This window comes from Erythrolamprus reginae, unplaced genomic scaffold, assembly GCF_031021105.1.
Source record: "Erythrolamprus reginae isolate rEryReg1 unplaced genomic scaffold, rEryReg1.hap1 scaffold_292, whole genome shotgun sequence".
NCBI lineage: Eukaryota > Metazoa > Chordata > Lepidosauria > Squamata > Dipsadidae > Erythrolamprus > Erythrolamprus reginae.
Window position 1 is genome coordinate 12,635 of NW_027248658.1, and position 16,932 is coordinate 29,566.

Here is a 16,932-nt window from a genome sequence, read left to right on the forward strand (position 1 = left end):
TGTGTTCAGTTCTGGAGACCTCACCTACAAAAAGATATTGACAAAATTGAACGGGTCCAAAGACGGGCTACAAGAATGGTGGAAGGTCTTAAGCATAAAACGTATCAGGAAAGACTTAATGAACTCAATCTGTATAGTCTGGAGGACAGAAGGAAAAGGGGGGACATGATCGAAACATTTAAATATATTAAAGGGTTAAATAAGGTCCAGGAGGGAACTGTTTTTAATAGGAAAGTGAACACAAGAACAAGGGGACACAATCTGAAGTTAGTTGGGGGAAAGATCAAAAGCAACCTGAGAAAATATTATTTTTCTGAAAGAGTAGTAGATGCTTGGAACAAACTTCCAGCAGACGTGGTAGATAAATCCACAGTAACTGAATTTAAGCATGCCTGGGATAAACATAGATCCATCCTAAGATAAAATACAGAAAATAGTATAAGGGCAGACTAGATGGACCATGAGGTCTTTTTCTGCCGTCAGACTTCTAGGGGTGGCCCTTCCTTACCCCCCCCTAATACCTCCCTGTGTCTTCTGAAGGAAGGGAGTTCTTGGTAACATGCCTGCAAGGCGGACTCTCCTTTGGCTGACTCTGTTTTGCTTTTCACGCAGAAATCCCGGGTTTTGTGCTGTGCAATGTGCCTTGGTTCCTGGGGGTGAGTGTGGAGGTGGAGGGGGTGGAAGTTACTGTCCTGGGTGGAGGGAAAGACTGCTGATCAGTCCCCTTCATCTCTCCTCTCCCCTTTGGGTTGCAGGGCCTGAACAGAGGATTGTCCTGGTGGGCGAATGCCAAAGTGGGAAAAGTGCAATAGGAAACACAATCCTGGGAAGCAAAATCTTTGAGAGTGAGATGTCTTATTGGGAGTCAATAACACAAACATGCCAAAAGGAGGAGGCGCTCCTGAAGAGCAGGAAAGTTGTGGTTGTTGACACGCCTGGCTTTTCCTAATATCGTCCAGACGACTATGTTGCTGCAGAAGTGAGGAAGTCCGTGAAGTTTTGCTCCCCAGATCCCCATGTCATTCTGCACTTGATCAATCTTCGGTGTTGCTCCTGGGAGATGGTTGTGGCTCAGCGGATCAAAGAGATTTTTGGCCTGATAGCCAAGGATTACACAATCCTCTTGTTCACCCACAAAGATGACCTGGGAGGTGAATCTCTAGAAAAATTAATATCTTCCAGAAATAATAAACTGAAGGACTATATCGCTGAATACGGGAACTGGTGCCTGTTTTTCAACAACATGGCCGAAGGGGAAGAACGGGCATCTCAGGTGGCCAAACTGATGACCACGATTGATGCTCTGGTGGAAAGGAACAGCTGTTACAGGGAAGACATGATAGACGTCAACCAAAAATACAACTTCTGGTCATTTCCTTTTCCATCAGGGATCAGAAAGTCTCTCTCATTGAGGCTCGGCTCCCAAGGTGGCAGCTCTGCCAAAGGCCACGCTCAAGCTTCCAAAGACGTTTTTCCTATTGCAACTGTTATTGCTTCTCAGCTTCCAAGGAATTATGGGGCTGGGGGCTGGGGTAAGGAAGTGGGGAGGTAGAATTTAGGTTTCCTTTCTTTGCTTCATTTACAGAAATTCATTGTAAGGTTATTGTCTTGTTTATATTGTGTTCAGTTCAATGGACCTATGGATGAATTGTATTCTGACGGGAGGGCAATTTGTCCAGAATGCAACTATGATCGCTTCTCAGCTTCTAAGGAATTATGGAAAGTAAAGATATTATGAGTAACTTATATTCCTTATAAGCAAGGAATTATGATGAAAAGTAATGATAGAAGACAATAGAACAGAGATTGGATCGTCTTGATGGTGTTTGTTTTAGTTGGGTTCGTAGGGTGGAACGTTGAGCCTTTCTGTTCTGTGTTCTAATCCAGCCCTCACTATGTGGTCTGTGAAGAACCCAAGTCAAAGATTGGTGGCCAAGTCTCCCTGTCTGTCTGTCTGTCTACCTACCTACCTACCCACACACCTACTTACCTACCTAGCATCCTCGTCTGTCTGTCTGTCTATCTATCTACCTACCTACCCACCTACCTACTTACCTACCTACCTATCTATCACCCTTGTCTGTCTGTCTGTCTTTCTGTCTGTCTTTCTGTCTTTCTGTCTTTCTGTCTTTCTGTCTGTCTGTCTGTCTGTCTGTCTGTCTGTCTACCCACCCACCCACCCACCCACCCACCTACCCACCTACCCACCTACCCACCTACCCACCTACCCACCTACCTATCTATCTATCTATCTATCTATCTATCTATCTATCTATCTATCTATCTATCTATCTATCTATCTATCTATCTATCATTATTATTATTATTATTATTATTATTATTTATTTATTTATTTATTTATTTATCTGTTTGTTTTGTCAAGTACGGAGTGGTGGTTTATATACATGATCCTCATAAAAGAGAAACAGGAGGACGGGACGGAAGGCAGGCTGGCGCACGTATGCACACCCTTAGCTTTTCCCAAGGCCAGATGGAAACACCCCCCCCCCGCCTTTCTCCCCCCACCAGGGCAACTCTGAAAGAGAAAGTCGAAAGAGAAGGTGAAGCCTTCATTTCCTGGAAATCCCAGCTGGTCCTGGGAACCGAAATGAGAGCTGGATGTTATGCTCGAAGACCGGCTGAAAAGAGGCGTCGGCAAAGAGATTCTCCCTCGGCCTGGAGGAGTCCGGCAGTTCCATGAAGGTTGATATTTGCTCTCTCTCTTTCTCTCTTTTCTCTCTGCCTCTCTTTCTCTCTCTCACTCTCTTTACTCTCTCTCTTTTCTCTCTGTTTCTCTCCCTCCCCCCTCTCTTTCTCTCTCTCTCTCTCCCTCTCTCTCTCCCCCCTCCATCTCTTTATCTCTTTTTTCTTTATTTTTCTCTCTCTTTCTTTGGATCTTCTGTGTTTCTTTGAGAGCTTGGATCCTAAATGTCCACTGAACTGGACAAAGGTTCTAAGTACCCTATGGCGCTCTCTCTCTCTCACTCTCTTTCTCTCTCTCGGTCTTTCCCTTTCTCTTTCTCTCTCAGTTTCTCTGTTATTCTCTCACTATCTTTCTCTCTCTCTGTCTCCCCCCTCTCTCTCTCACTTTCATTCTCTATCTTTCCCTCTTTCTTTCTCTTTCAATTTCTCTGTTTTTCTCTCTGTCTCTCTCTCTCTCTTTCTCTCCATCTCTTTCTATCCCTCTCTTTCTCCCTCTCTCTCTGTCTCTCTTTCTCTCTTTCCCTCTTTTTCTGTTTTCTCTCTCTCTTTCTTTTTCTGTTTCTCTCTTTCTCTCTTTTTCTCACTCTTTCCCTCTCATTTTCTCTTTCTCTCTCTCTCCCTCCCTCTGTCTCTCTCTCCCTCCCTCCCTCCCTCTTTTTCTCTCTTTCTCTTTCTCTCTGTCTCACCCTCCATCACTGTCTCTTTCTCTCTGCCTCCTTCTCTCTTTCTCTCTCTGTTTTCCCTTTCTCTCCCTTTCTCTCTTTCTCCTCTATCTTTCTCTCTTCCCCCTCTTCTTCTTTCTCTCTTTCCCTCTGTCTCCCTCTCTCATTGTCTCTCTCTTTTTCTCTTTCTCTCTCCACCTCTTTCCCTCTCTCTTTTTCTCTTGCTCTCTCTTTCTCCCACTCCCACTCCCCTCTTTTTCTCTTTCTTTCTCTTTCTCTCTCTCTTTCTCTCCCTCTTCCCCCATCTCTCCCCCTCTTTCTCTCTCTGTTTTTCTCTTTCTCCCTCCCTCCCGTTCCTCTCTCTCTCTCTCTCTCTTTTATCTCTGTTTTTCTACCTCTCTTTCCTTCTATCTCTTTCTCTCTCTTTTTTCTTTCTCTCTCTCTCCCTCCCTCTCTTTTTTTCTTCTCTCTTTCTCTCTCTCTTTCTCTCTCTCTCTCTCTCATGGTGGCCCACCGCTGGCACCCGTGCATGGAGGTCACCTGGTGTTGCATGCGCAGGAGTGTTCTGGCATGCATGCTTGCCTTGGCACCCGGAAAGCAGGAGCCTTAAAAAAATGGAGCGACCCGCTGTCCCCAAATGACCTAGAATATTACCTGAAAATTACCTGCTTCTAGGTCACCTTTGTTGCCCACCTGTCCTGCTTTCCCCTCCTTCAGGAGTCTGGCCCTCTGCATTCTCTTCCGTGTGTCCAGAAAACAAAAGCGAAAGGAGCATGGGGAGGAGGATCAACTTTCTCCCGCCAATTTCGAAGCATCCTTCCTGTCTCATGAATCACAAACGTCCAGCAAAGGGCAGCAAAAGATCTCTCTTGGTCCTTCACTCCTCTGCACAGCTGTTCCCCAACTCATCCATCCATCCATCCATCCATCCATCCATCCATCCATCCATCCATCCATCCATCCACCTATCTATCTCTATATCTATGTAGTTAGCTAGCTAACTAGTATTTCTTTCTTTCTTTCTTTCTTTCTCTTTCTTTTTTCTCTATCTCTATCTGTATCTTTATATCTATCTATCTATCTATCTAGAAACATAGAAACATAGAAACATAGAAGTCTGACGGCAGAAAAAGACCTCATGGTCCATCTAGTCTGCCCTTATACTATTTTCTGTATTTTATCTTAGGATGGATATATGTTTATCCCAGGCATGTTTAAATTCAGTTACTGTGGATTTATCTACCACGTCTGCTGGAAGTTTGTTCCAAGGATCTACTACTCTTTCAGTAAAATAATATTTCCTCATGTTGCTTTTGATCTTTCCCCCAACTAACTTCAGATTGTGTCCCCTTGTTCTTGTGTTCACTTTCCTATTAAAAACACTTCCCTCCTGGACCTTATTTAACCCTTTAATATATTTAAATGTTTCAATCATGTCCCCCCTTTTCCTTCTGTCCTCCAGACTATACAGATGGAGTTCATGAAGTCTCTCCTGATACGTTTTATGCTTAAGACCTTCCACCATTCTTGTAGCCCGTCTTTGGACCCGTTCAATTTTGTCAATATCTTTTTGTAGGTGAGGTCTCCAGAACTGAACACAGTATTCCAAATGTGGTCTCACCAGCATTCTATATAGTGGGATCATAATCTCCCTCTTCCTGCTTGTTATACCTCTAGCTATGCAGCCAAGCATCCTACTTGCTTTCCCTACCGCCTGACTGCACTGTTCACCCATTTTGAGACTGTCAGAAATCACTACCCCTAAATCCTTTTCTTTTGAAGTATTTGCCAACACTGAACTGCCAATACAATACTCAGATTGAGTATTCCTTTTCCCCAAGTGCATTATTTTACATTTGGAAACATTAAACTGCAGTTTCCATTGCTTAGACCATTTATCTAGTAAAGCTAAATCATTTACCATATTACAGACGCCTCCAGGAATATCAACCTATCTATCTATCTATCTATCTATCTATCTATCTATCTATCTATCTATCTATCTATCTATCTATCTATCTATCTACCTACCTACCTACCTACCTACCTACCTACCTTGCAAAATTTGGGGAAACTCCCTTAATTTGGGGTTCAATTGCAGTCAGAACTTCTTTCTCTCTCTCTTTCTCTCCCCCTCTCTCTTTCTTTATCTTTCTTTCCCTTTCTTCCTTTCTTTCTCTCTCTCTATTTCTCTTCTCTCTTTCTTTATCTCTCTCCCTTTTTCTCTCTCCATATTTCTTTCTCTCTCCTTTTGTCTCTGTTTCTTTCTCTTTTTCTCTCTCACTCTCTTTCTCTCTCTTTTTCTTTCACTCTCCCTCCCTCTCTTTCTCTCCCTATTTTTCTCTCCCTCTCTTTCTCTCTCTGCCTCTCTTTCTCTCTCTCACTCTCTCTCTTTACTCTCTTTCTTTGTCTCTCTCCCCCCCTCCCTCTTTCTCCCTCCTTCTCTTTCATTCTCTCTCTTCCCCTCTGTCTCTTTCTCTTTTTTCTCTTTTTCTCTCTCTCCCTCTCTCACACACACCCCTTTTGGACCATGTGATTTCTTTCAAAGGACCCATCTGCAGGACTTAGGGACGGATTTATGGACGGCTATAAAAATGGTTGGAAAGGAAACCCCAAAAGACCGACGGGAGAGATGCGGTCCTGCGGCCAAGAATCTTTCACTGCTTTCCATGGTTGTGCAACCTTTGGACTTCATTCCCATCGCCGGCCCTTAAAAGGACGGAGAGATCACCGAGCAGAGAAGGAGAGCAGTAAAATCCACCCTCGGCTGGGGATCCTTGATCCTTCCAACCAGGTGAGACCCCCTCCGCACAACTACGAGATCAAAGCAGAGTGGGGCAAGGGGAGATCTTCTGGGCCTCTGGTGGGTCAAGGAGCTACCCCTCCCTATCTGGGGGAGGCTAACGGGCAAGGAAGGGAGAAAGGAGGTTGGAGGGTATTGAACAGCCAAGATCCAAACTTCAGGAATGGGGCAGGCCGAATGCGGTCAGGATTGGCATCTTCCACACTGTTGTACCTACCGTCCCTGTCCTTCTGTCCTATTATCCTTTTTTTCTCTTTCTCTCCCTTGTTTTCTTTCTGTCTCTTTCTCTCTATCACCCTCTCTCTCTCTTTCTCACTCTTTCATTCATTCTCTCTGTCTTTCTCTCTCCCTTTTCTCTCTTTTTTTCCACTCTCTTTCTCTCTTTCTCTTTTTCTCTCTTTCTCTCTTTTTCTCTCTTTCTCTCTTTCTCTTTCTCACTCTCTTTCTCGCTCTCTTTCTCTCTCTCACTCACTCTTTCTCTCACACTCTCTTTCTCCCTCTGTCTTTCTCTCTCTCTTTCCCTCTCTCCCTCTCTCTCTTTTCCTCTCTCTTTTTCTCTCAATCTTTCTCTCTCTTTCTCACACTCTCTCTCTTTCTCTCACATTCTTTCTCCCTCTGTCTTTCTCTCTCTCTTTCTCTCTCCCTCTTTCTCTGTCTTTCTCTCACACACTCTCTTTCCCTCTCTCCCTCTGTCTCTTTCTTTCTTTCTCTCTCTCATTCTCTTTCTGTCTTTCTCTCTCTCTTTCCCTATCTCTCTCTCTTTCCCCCCTCTCTCTCTCTCTCTCTTTCCTTCTCTCCCTCTCTCTCTCTTTCTCTCACTTTCTCTTTCTCTCTCTATTTACTAATAGATAAAAATACAGTATGTGTATGTAAGGATATGTAAGGATTTGTAATAGCATATTTAAGGATATGTATATTTACCCATAGATAAATAAATAAAAACTGTAAAGGAAATACAGTTTAACTTAATGACATGTGAAAATCTAACATGATGACAATCTACGGTAGAATGTGTTAAAGAGGTGGTTATATATATTTGTAAATTGTGTTGTTTTGTACTGTTTAAATATTTGTCTTTATTTTAATGTTTTTAATGTCTATATTTAATTTTTTTTAAATTAAAAAAGAATTTCCGCTAGTGAGTTTCCCACACTTCACACTGAGCCAGCAAAGAAACATAGAAACATAGAAGATTGATGGCAGAAAAAGACCTCCTGGTCCATCTAGTCTGCCCTTATATTATTTCCTGTATTTTATCTTAGGATGGATCTATGTTTATCCCAAGCATGTTTAAATTCAATTATTTGGAAGTTCATTCCAAGCATCTACTACTCTTTCAGTAAAATAATATTTTCTCACATTGCTTTTGATCTTTCCCCCAACTAACCTCAGATTGCGCCCCCTTGTTTTTGTGTTCACTTTCCTATTAAAAACACTTCCCTCCTGAACCTTATTTAACTCTTTAACATATGTCAATGTTTCAATCATGTCCCCCCTTTTCCTTCTGTCCTCCAGACTATACAGATTGAGTTCATGAAGTCTTTCCTGATAAGTTTGATGCTTAAGACCTTCCACCATTTTTGTAGCCTGTCTTTGGACCCATTCAATTTGATCAATATCTTTTTGTAGGTGAGATCTCACCAGCGCTCTATACAGCGGGATCACAATCTCCCTCTTCCTGCTTGTTATACGTCTAACTATGCAGTCAAGCATTCTACTCGCTTTCCCTTTTGCCTGATCGCACTGTTCACCCATTTTGAGACTGTCAGAAATCACTACCCCTAAATCCTACTCTTCTGAAGATTTTGCTAACACAGAATTGCCAATAAAGGTAGTCCCTGACTTACGATGGGGATCCGTTCCCGGGACCTGTCGTAAGCCGAGTTTGGTGTAAGTCAGAATATTACAATTTACATGAATATTCCGATTTAGACGGTGGCGGCGATGGGGGATCTCCGCACTGGGCGGCCTCGGAAGCAACAGCAACGCAGCACTGAGAAGAACCGGCTTCAAGGGACCAACAGCTGCTCTTTTTCTCTTTCTTTCTCTTTCTCTCTCTCTCTTTCTCTCCCTCTTCCCCCAACAACCGGTCCTTCTCGGCACTGCATTACTGTAGCCTCCGAGGCTGCACACTGCGGAGATCCCCTTGCCCGAACGAAGGTGGTGGCGGCGGCAGCCTCGGAGGCTACAGCAACGCAGCGCCGGGAAGGACCGGCTTCAAGGGATCATCAACTTCGAAGCCACCGCTGCTGCCACCGCCTCCATTCGGTCGAAGGGGTCTCTGCAGGGTCTCCAGAGTTTCAATGTTTCTTTTGAAGTGTGGTGACCAGAACTGGATGCAGTACTTCAGATGTGGTCTGACCAGGGCGTAATAGAATCGTACTAATACTTCCCTGGTTTTGGAGTATGTTCCGCTGTTGATGCAGCTTAGGATTGTGTTGGCTTTTTTGGCTGCTGCTGCACATTGCTGGCTCATGTTTAGTTGATTATCCACCAAGACTCCGAGGTCTCTTTCACAGTCGCTACTGCTGTGGTGTTACTCCTAGGCTGTATGTGTTTCTAGGGTTTTGTTTTTTGTTTTGCCTAGGTGAAGGACTTTGCTCTTGTTGACGTTGAACATCATTTTGTTAGTGTAGGCCCACAGTGTTAATTTCTCTAGGTCTTTCTGTATTTTGAGCCTGTCCTCCAGGGTGTTGGCTACCTCCACCAGCTTGGTGTCGTCTGCAAATTTGATTAGTTCCCCTTCTATTCCCTCGTCAAGGTCATTGATGAAAATGTTGAAGAGCACAGGGCTCAGGACAGAACCCTGTGGTACCCCACTGCCTACCTTCCTCCATGTGGATTTGGAGTCATTTAGGACATCTCGTTGGGTGTGGTTGGTCAGCCAACTGTTTATTCATCTGCATGTGTTGTAGTCTATCCCGCTTTTTTCTAATTTGTGGATTAGGAGATTGTGGCCAACTTTATCGAAAGCTTTGCTGAAGTCCAAGTATATGAGGTCTACTACGCTGCATTGGTCTACTGATTTGGTTATAGTGTTGAAAAATGATATGAGATTGGTATTTTGTTAATTTGGGCCCACTGTGCCTCCAGGAAGGACGTCTTCGTGACGTCAAAGCTCCACCCATGGAATTCCCTATTGGGATTCCCCACCTCCTTTCCAGCCTCCAAATCGGTTGAAAACGCCACCACCGATTGCAGAAATAGCACTCCGCCGGGCGGTGCCGCCCGGCTGTAACCTTCTGAAACAGCCGGGCGCTTTTCGGTGGCTTCCGGAACCCGAACCCGAACTTCCAGGTTCGGTGTTCGGGAGAACGCCAAGAACCCCCCGGCTGTTTTAAAAGGTGACAGCCGGGCGGCGGCACCCAGCAGAGTGCCATTTTGCGATCTGCGGTGGGTTCGTAAGCCGAAAAAGGTTCGTAAGAAGAGGCAAAAAATTTCCAAACCCCGGGTTCGTATCACGAGGGGTTCATATCATGAGGGGTTTGTATCACGAGGTACCACTGTATACAAATTACTATTAGAACATAAAAATCTAGAGAAAATTGTTAGAGGAAATATGATTGGCTGGGCTAAGAATAATGGACATGCTATCCATTTAGACCAATGGGAAAAAATTTGGCTAACAAACTATAAAATGACCAAATCCACGTCATATAAAGAAAATGTATTTTATAGGTGGCATATGCCACCAGCTAGGTTAGCAAAGATGTACTCAAACCTCAAGCCAAACTGTTGGAAATGCAGAGAAAAAATGGCATGTACTTCCCCATATGGTGGATGTGTCCATTAATTAAGAAAATTTGGTACAAGCTACAGAATTGGATAAAAGAAATAATTAAAATCAAATTGGAAATGAAACCTGAATTATTTTTACTCAGTATCACCGACAAAGCCATGAAAAGAACAATACTATCTGATTCAACACTTGATCACTGCAACAAGAATATGTATAGCACAGTTCTGGAAAAATAAAACATTTCCAAATGATAGAAATCTGATTTTAAAAAATGTTAGACTGTGCAGAAGCAGATAAATTAACATTGGAGATGATAGACCAGGAAGACACAAGATTTTTCCAGGTGTGGAAAGATTTCTATATATGAATAGAAAGATTGCTTACATGAAAGGGAATAAATAAAGTTAAAAATCTTATTTAAGTTAAGAATAATAGTTTAAACTTGAATTGTACTACTATTTGACCAAATATATATTCGCATGTTGAAAGTTTGTAATTAAGCAAATTGGTTATACTTTAAACCGAATGATATACCAAAGCATCAATACCATACAAGAGACCTCGATGAGGCTGTTGGGGAGACAGCAGGGGAGGGAGGGGGATTTGTAAAGTCTTGTGTGTGTGTATATGTTTTTTACATGTAAATATTTCCAATACAAACTTTTATATAAAAAAACCAAACAAATCCATGTCTGATTCTGAGAATTCCGGCATCTGAATGGTTGGAGATTTGGCGCTTCCCATGGAGGTCCTGAGGGAAACGTTGTGGTGCCAACACGTTGACCACACCTTCTCCTGGTTGCCTCCCTTAATGAGATAGAAACTTGACGATTGCCCATCCTGTTCTTTTATCACCTGCATTTAATCTGCTGGATACACACACACACACACACACACACACACACACACACTGTATATATGTTCAACCTCCCCTCCAATGCATTCCATCTGCAAGGCATTTTACAGAACTGAGTCTGCAAGAAGAAGCAGCAGCTATAAAGCTCACAACCTAGAAAGGGCTTCTATTTCTCTCCCCCACCTCCTCTGCTCTTTGTAACTTAGATTGAATTTGTGTCAATTCAATTCGCAGACTTGCTTTTCAGCAAAAAGAAGAAAAAAGAAAGAAAGGAGGGAAGGAAGGAGGAAGGAAAGAAGGAAAGAAAGAAAAGAAAGACAGACAAACAGACAGAAAGAAAGAAAGAAGGAAGGAAGGAAAGGAAAGAAAGAAAAGAAAGACCGAAAGAAAGAAAGAAAGAAAGAAAGAAAGAAAACATACCACCCAATGGCTTTACCAAAAGAGAAAAAAGTTGGGAGTGGAAACCTAGTTCTGCACAATGCCATAGGAGATATTGAGCGCCACAGACTCAAGTTTCCTTTGTAGACACGGTCAAATATGATAAATAAGAAACACTCCAGCAAGTCCACCATGATATCAAGATAAATGTTGCAGGGGTGCTAAACAATTTAACATCCAAAGAGAAGAGTGTGGATAACAAGAGCATAAGAGTAATCTCCTTCCCAGGTAATGATTTTTATTTGAAGTTTAAAGTGATTTGAGGATTTTTGAAAGCGCCGTTGTGTTCAGAGCTGTGGCAGCATTCATGGGGGCTGATGGTGGGGGCTGGATTTCTTGGAATACAATTTCTAGACCCATTTGTTGACTAAGAACATAATGAAAAACTGATGGCAATGGCAGACCTGTTAGATCTTTAAGCCTGAATAGGTTTTCAAGGATGAACATCCAGGTTCTATGGGTTTAAAAATATAGCGTACTCAACCAAGGGCCATTTTGAGACAGGTAACTTGACCATTTGCTGATAATTCATTTACTAATAGCATCTTCCATAACAGATAGGAATGCTGAATGTGATCAATAATTTGACCAATTAGAATAGAATAAAGCTGGAAGGGACCTTAGAGGTCTTCTAATCCAGTGTTTGCCAACCTTGGCAACTTGAAGATATTTGGACTTCAACTCCCAGAATTCCCCAGCCAACGTTTGGTGGCTGGGGAATTCTGGGAGTTGAAGTCCAAATATCTTCAAGTTGCCAAGATTGGGAAACACTGCTCTAATCCAACCTCCTGCTCAAGCAAGAGAACCTATACAATTTCAGATAAATGACTATTTAGTTTCTTCATAAAAATCTCCAGTGATGAAGCACCCATGATTTCCGGAGGCAAACCGTTCCACTGGTTAATTGTCCTCACTGTTAGGAAGCTTCTCCTTAATTCCAAGTTCCTTCTCCTTTTGATTAGTTTCCATCCATTGTTTCTTGTCCTGCCATCTGGTGCTTCGGAGAATAATTTGACCCTCCCTTCTTTGTGGCAGTTGCTCAAGTATTGGAATACTGCTATCATTTCACCCCTAATTCTGCTTTTCTTTAAACTAACCAGACCCAAATCCTGCAGGTGTCCCAGGGTTTAGTCTCCAGAACTTTGATCATCTTAGACTTAGTTGCTCTTCTCTGGATTTTTTCCAAGGTCTCGACATCTTTTTTTGTAGAATGGTGACCGAAATTGTTTGCAGTGGTCTTAATAGGGTTTTGCAAAGTGGTTCTAGTACTTCACCTAATCTTGATTGTATGCCTCTGTTTATAATCTTTTATTTTGCTTAAGTATTACATTCACATAGAAGATTTTAATCTTATAATAGGTTGGATTTTGAAGGTTTTCAGCCATAGTAACACTACAAACCTTTAGTAATATTCACCCTTTCCATTTTGTTTCAAAATTTCACAGCAGGTCGGAGCTATGAATATTTAAATTAGAACAAAGAACCTTCTGATCATATATATATATATATTGAACAAGGACAGAAACACCAGCCTGAAGATGACGAGTGGGACCTCGTCAAAACGTTGCCAGAAATTTCCAAAACCTACACGGGAAGAAACCCGAATATACCAAGACCGTCATACCTGTACCCGTGAAAATCTACGAAAACATATATATATATATATGACGGTCCTGGTATATTCGGGTTTCTTCCCGTGTAGGATTTGGAAATTTCTGGCGACGTTTCGATGAGGTCTCACTCGTCATCTTCAGGCTGGTCCGTCATTGATGTAGCTGAGGTATGCTGATTAGTTAATGGTTGTAGATTAGGCGTGATATCCTGAGTAGTTGGCCATAATCAGCATACCTCAGCTACATCAACAACCCCAGATATTACCCCACTGACTCACCAGGAAGTTTCTACACAGCAGGCAATTGCTGAGCCATCAAACCACACCCAGCCACCAGTATTTAAAGAAGGAAGGCAGCTTAGGTCGTCGAAACGTCACCAGAAATTTCAAAATCCTACACGGGAAGAAACCCGAATATACCAAGACCGTCATATTATAGTTGTCGGCTATGAATAAATTAACTGCCTTGAAATGGTCCTGGGTTGGGCCTAGAGGCAAAAAAGGAGCTGTGACGTTCCTTCAATATACCAGGGTGATCCGACAGAAAAAAAAACATACAGCCCCTCCCTGGTACAGAGCTGGAGGGATCAGGTCTGGTGGCTCAACTGCTAATTCTCTGCCTTGCAAGGCAGAGGCTGCCAGATCGAATCCCAGTAAGGAAAGGTATGGCTAGCTGATGAGGCCAGAACAAGGCCGAAATGGTACCATCCTAGTCTCCCTTAATTTTAAAATTTCAGATAAAAACATTTGATACATATATATATATTTGATACATATATATATATATATATATATATATTGATATATATATATATATATCTCACATGTTTTTGCTGAAATAAATATATATATATATATGTATATATATATATGTGTGTGTGTGTATATATATATATATATTTCTTATGTCAGCTAAAAAAAACATTTAACATATATATATATATATATATATATATATATATATATATATATACACAGTGATCCCTCGAGTTTCGCGATCTCGATCTTCGCTAAACGCTATATCGCGATTTTTCCACCCGGAAGTAAAAACACCATCTGCGCATGCGCGCCCTTTTTTTCTATGGTCACGCATGCGTAGATGGTGGAGTTTGCGTTCCCCACCGGGCAGATCAGCTGCTGGGCGGCTTCCCTGGGTCTTCCCCCTCTTGCTGGCGGGAGGGCGAGCGGCGGGCATCAGCGAGGACCCGGGGTTTCCCCTTTGCGTGGGCGGCCGGTAAGACCCCAGCGCCGCTTCCCAGCTGAGTCCTGAAGCCAAACGCGGAAGTTCGCCTTTGGCGTTTGGCTTCAGGACTCAGCTGGGAAGCGGCGCGAGCGAACGGCGTGGGCGGGCGAAGGGCGGGCGAGCGGCGGGCGCGCGGGCAGGCAGGCGGCGGACAAGCGGCGGGCGCGGCAGCAGCGAGGAGCCGAAGATCGGTGTTTCCCCTTTGCGTGGGCGGCGGGGAAACCCCAATCTTCGGCTCCTCGCTGCTGCGGCGGAAGTAAAAACACCATCTGCGCATGCGCAGATGGTGTTTTTACTTCCGCACCGCTACTTCGCGAAAAATCGATTATCGCGAGGGGTCCTGGAACGGAACCCTCGCGATAATCGAGGGACCACTGTATATATATATATATATATACCGTATATACTCGAGTATAAGCCGACCCGAGTATAAGCCGAGGCACCAATTTTTGCCACAAAAACTGGGAAAACGTATTGACCCGAGTATAAGCCGAGGTTAGAAAATGCAGTGGCTACTGGTAACTTATAAAAATGGAAAACAATAAAATTACATTAATTGAGACATGTTTTAGAATATTTATTTTAAAGAAAACCAGTAAACTAGCTCTGTAAATTTAAAAGAGGGTAAACAAATTAACAATATTAACAATAAAGTAAAAAGTAAAAAAAGTAGTTCGATCAGGAACAAAGCTAAAACCTAAGAGTTAAAATCCTTCAAAACTGGATTCCTTCTCATCATTAATTGGATTTACATTATTGTTCTGTTTTTATATATGCTGTGAGCCACCCTGAGTCCTTGGAGAGGGATTGCATACAAATCCAATTAAATAAATAAACAAACAAACAAACAAATAAATAAGTGTATCCAAAGAAGAGCTTCAGCATTAGCTGCTGTGAGGTTATCAGCATAGAAAACCAAATAGATAGATAGGTAGATAGGTAGATAGACAGACAGACAGACAGATAGATATAGATAGAAAGATAGATAGACAGACAGACAGACAGAAAAATAGATTGATAGATAGATAGATAGAAATAGATACAGATAGATAGATAGATAGATAGAAAAATAGATAGATAGATAGAAAAATATATAGATAGAAAGATAGAAAAATAGATAGATAGAAATAGATACAGATAGATAGATAGATAGATAGATAGATAGATAGATAGATAGAGATAGAAAGATAAATAGATAGACAGACAGACAGACAGATAGAAAAATAGATAGATAGATAGATAGATAGATAGATAGATAGATAGATAGATAGAAATAGATACAGGTAGATATATAGATAGAAAGAAAAATAGATAGATAGAAAAATAGATAGATAGAAAGATAGAAAAATAGATAGATAGAAATAGATACAGATAGATAGATAGATAGATAGATAGATAGAGATAGAAAGATAGATAGACAGACAGACAGACAGACAGATAGAAAAATAGATAGATAGATAGATAGATACAGGTAGATAGATAGATAGATAGAAAGAAAAATAGATAGATAGAAAAATAGATAGATAGAAAGATAGACAGATAGAAAAAGAATTCCTGTCTAGCTCTGCCTCATAACACATTATCCAAGCAAGGACAGCAACTACCACAAAATACCATTTTTTAAACAGTTTAAATCCTTTCAAAGGAGGGGGAGGAGAATCTGACAGCAGGGGGCCTTTTTAATCCGACTAAGGGCAATGTAGAGAGAGCAAGGAATAGTTACTCACCATTCCTTTCCCCCCCTCTCGGTTGGAGCAAATGGCTGCCTCTTTTGCTTGAGCTAGGGAGAGGAACTACGGCATGCGAGATGGGACAAAAGCTGGTGCCTCCTCGCTCTGGCTCAAGCAATGGCGCCCTCGTGTGGTGACTTTGTCAATGACCCGAGTATAAGCCGAGGTTGTGTTTTTCAGCCCATTTTTTGGGCTGAAAAACTCGGCTTATACTCGAGTATATACGGTATATATACCTCAGAAAGCTATAAAATAAAGCTTGCAATGTTTTATTTCATTATTGATGTTAATTCTCATGATTTGCAGGAGACGCCTATCTTATCAATTTGATTTAGTTCTACTTTGTGGGAGAAAGTGATAAAAAGTTGCTCACTTTTACAAGCAGTAAATTCATCCTTCTCCCCAAAACAAAACAATTGAAAGAGGAGCGTATTTTCCATGAGATCTAACAGTCCATCTTAGTCAAATAAAAATTGGCCTGAATAGAAGCCTTCTCCAAAATTTCTTTGATGCCATCATACATCATACATTTTGTAAAGATTACTGTTTCTTCATTCATTAAAGACTTCATTAAAATGATGGCTTACTTGCTCCCAAAAAACCAGTCCTGCACCAAAAAACACTCTATAGAGTCTATAAGGTGTCCAGAAAGAGAAAATCCGTTCATTGATCTACTTCCTTGACTTGCAATAGTTTGTTTAGTGACTGTTCAAAAGCTACAACAGCACTGGAGGGGGGGAATTTATGATTATTTTTCACGAAGTTGTGTCCTTTGCATCACAATAATCATATGACCAAAATTCAGATGTTTGTCCACTGGTTCATATTTATGACCGTTGCTGTGTCCCAAGGGGATGTATTCCCCTTTTCCAACCTTGTGACGCGCAAAGTCAATGAGGAAGCCAGATACATTTAACAACTGTGTCACTAACAACTGCTGTGATTCGTTTAACAATGTAGAGATTACAGGTTAATGGAGTTAGAAGGGACCTTAGAGGTCATCTAGTCCAACCCTCACCACCCAAGCAGGAGACTCTACATCATTGTTGACAGATGCCAGTCCAGTCTCTTCTTGAAAGTCTCATGTGATGAAGGTCCCAGAAGGCAACTTCTCTTCCTTTGGTTGATTGTTCTCACTCAATTCTC

The 16,932-nt window shown here is 42.0% G+C and overlaps 1 pseudogene; it reads left to right on the forward strand.

The window, feature by feature from the left end:
• The first annotated feature begins 559 nt into the window (after nucleotides 1–559).
• LOC139156110 (GTPase IMAP family member 9-like) lies at nucleotides 560–8,165 on the forward strand (annotated as a pseudogene).
• The last annotated feature ends 8,767 nt before the right edge of the window (nucleotides 8,166–16,932 follow it).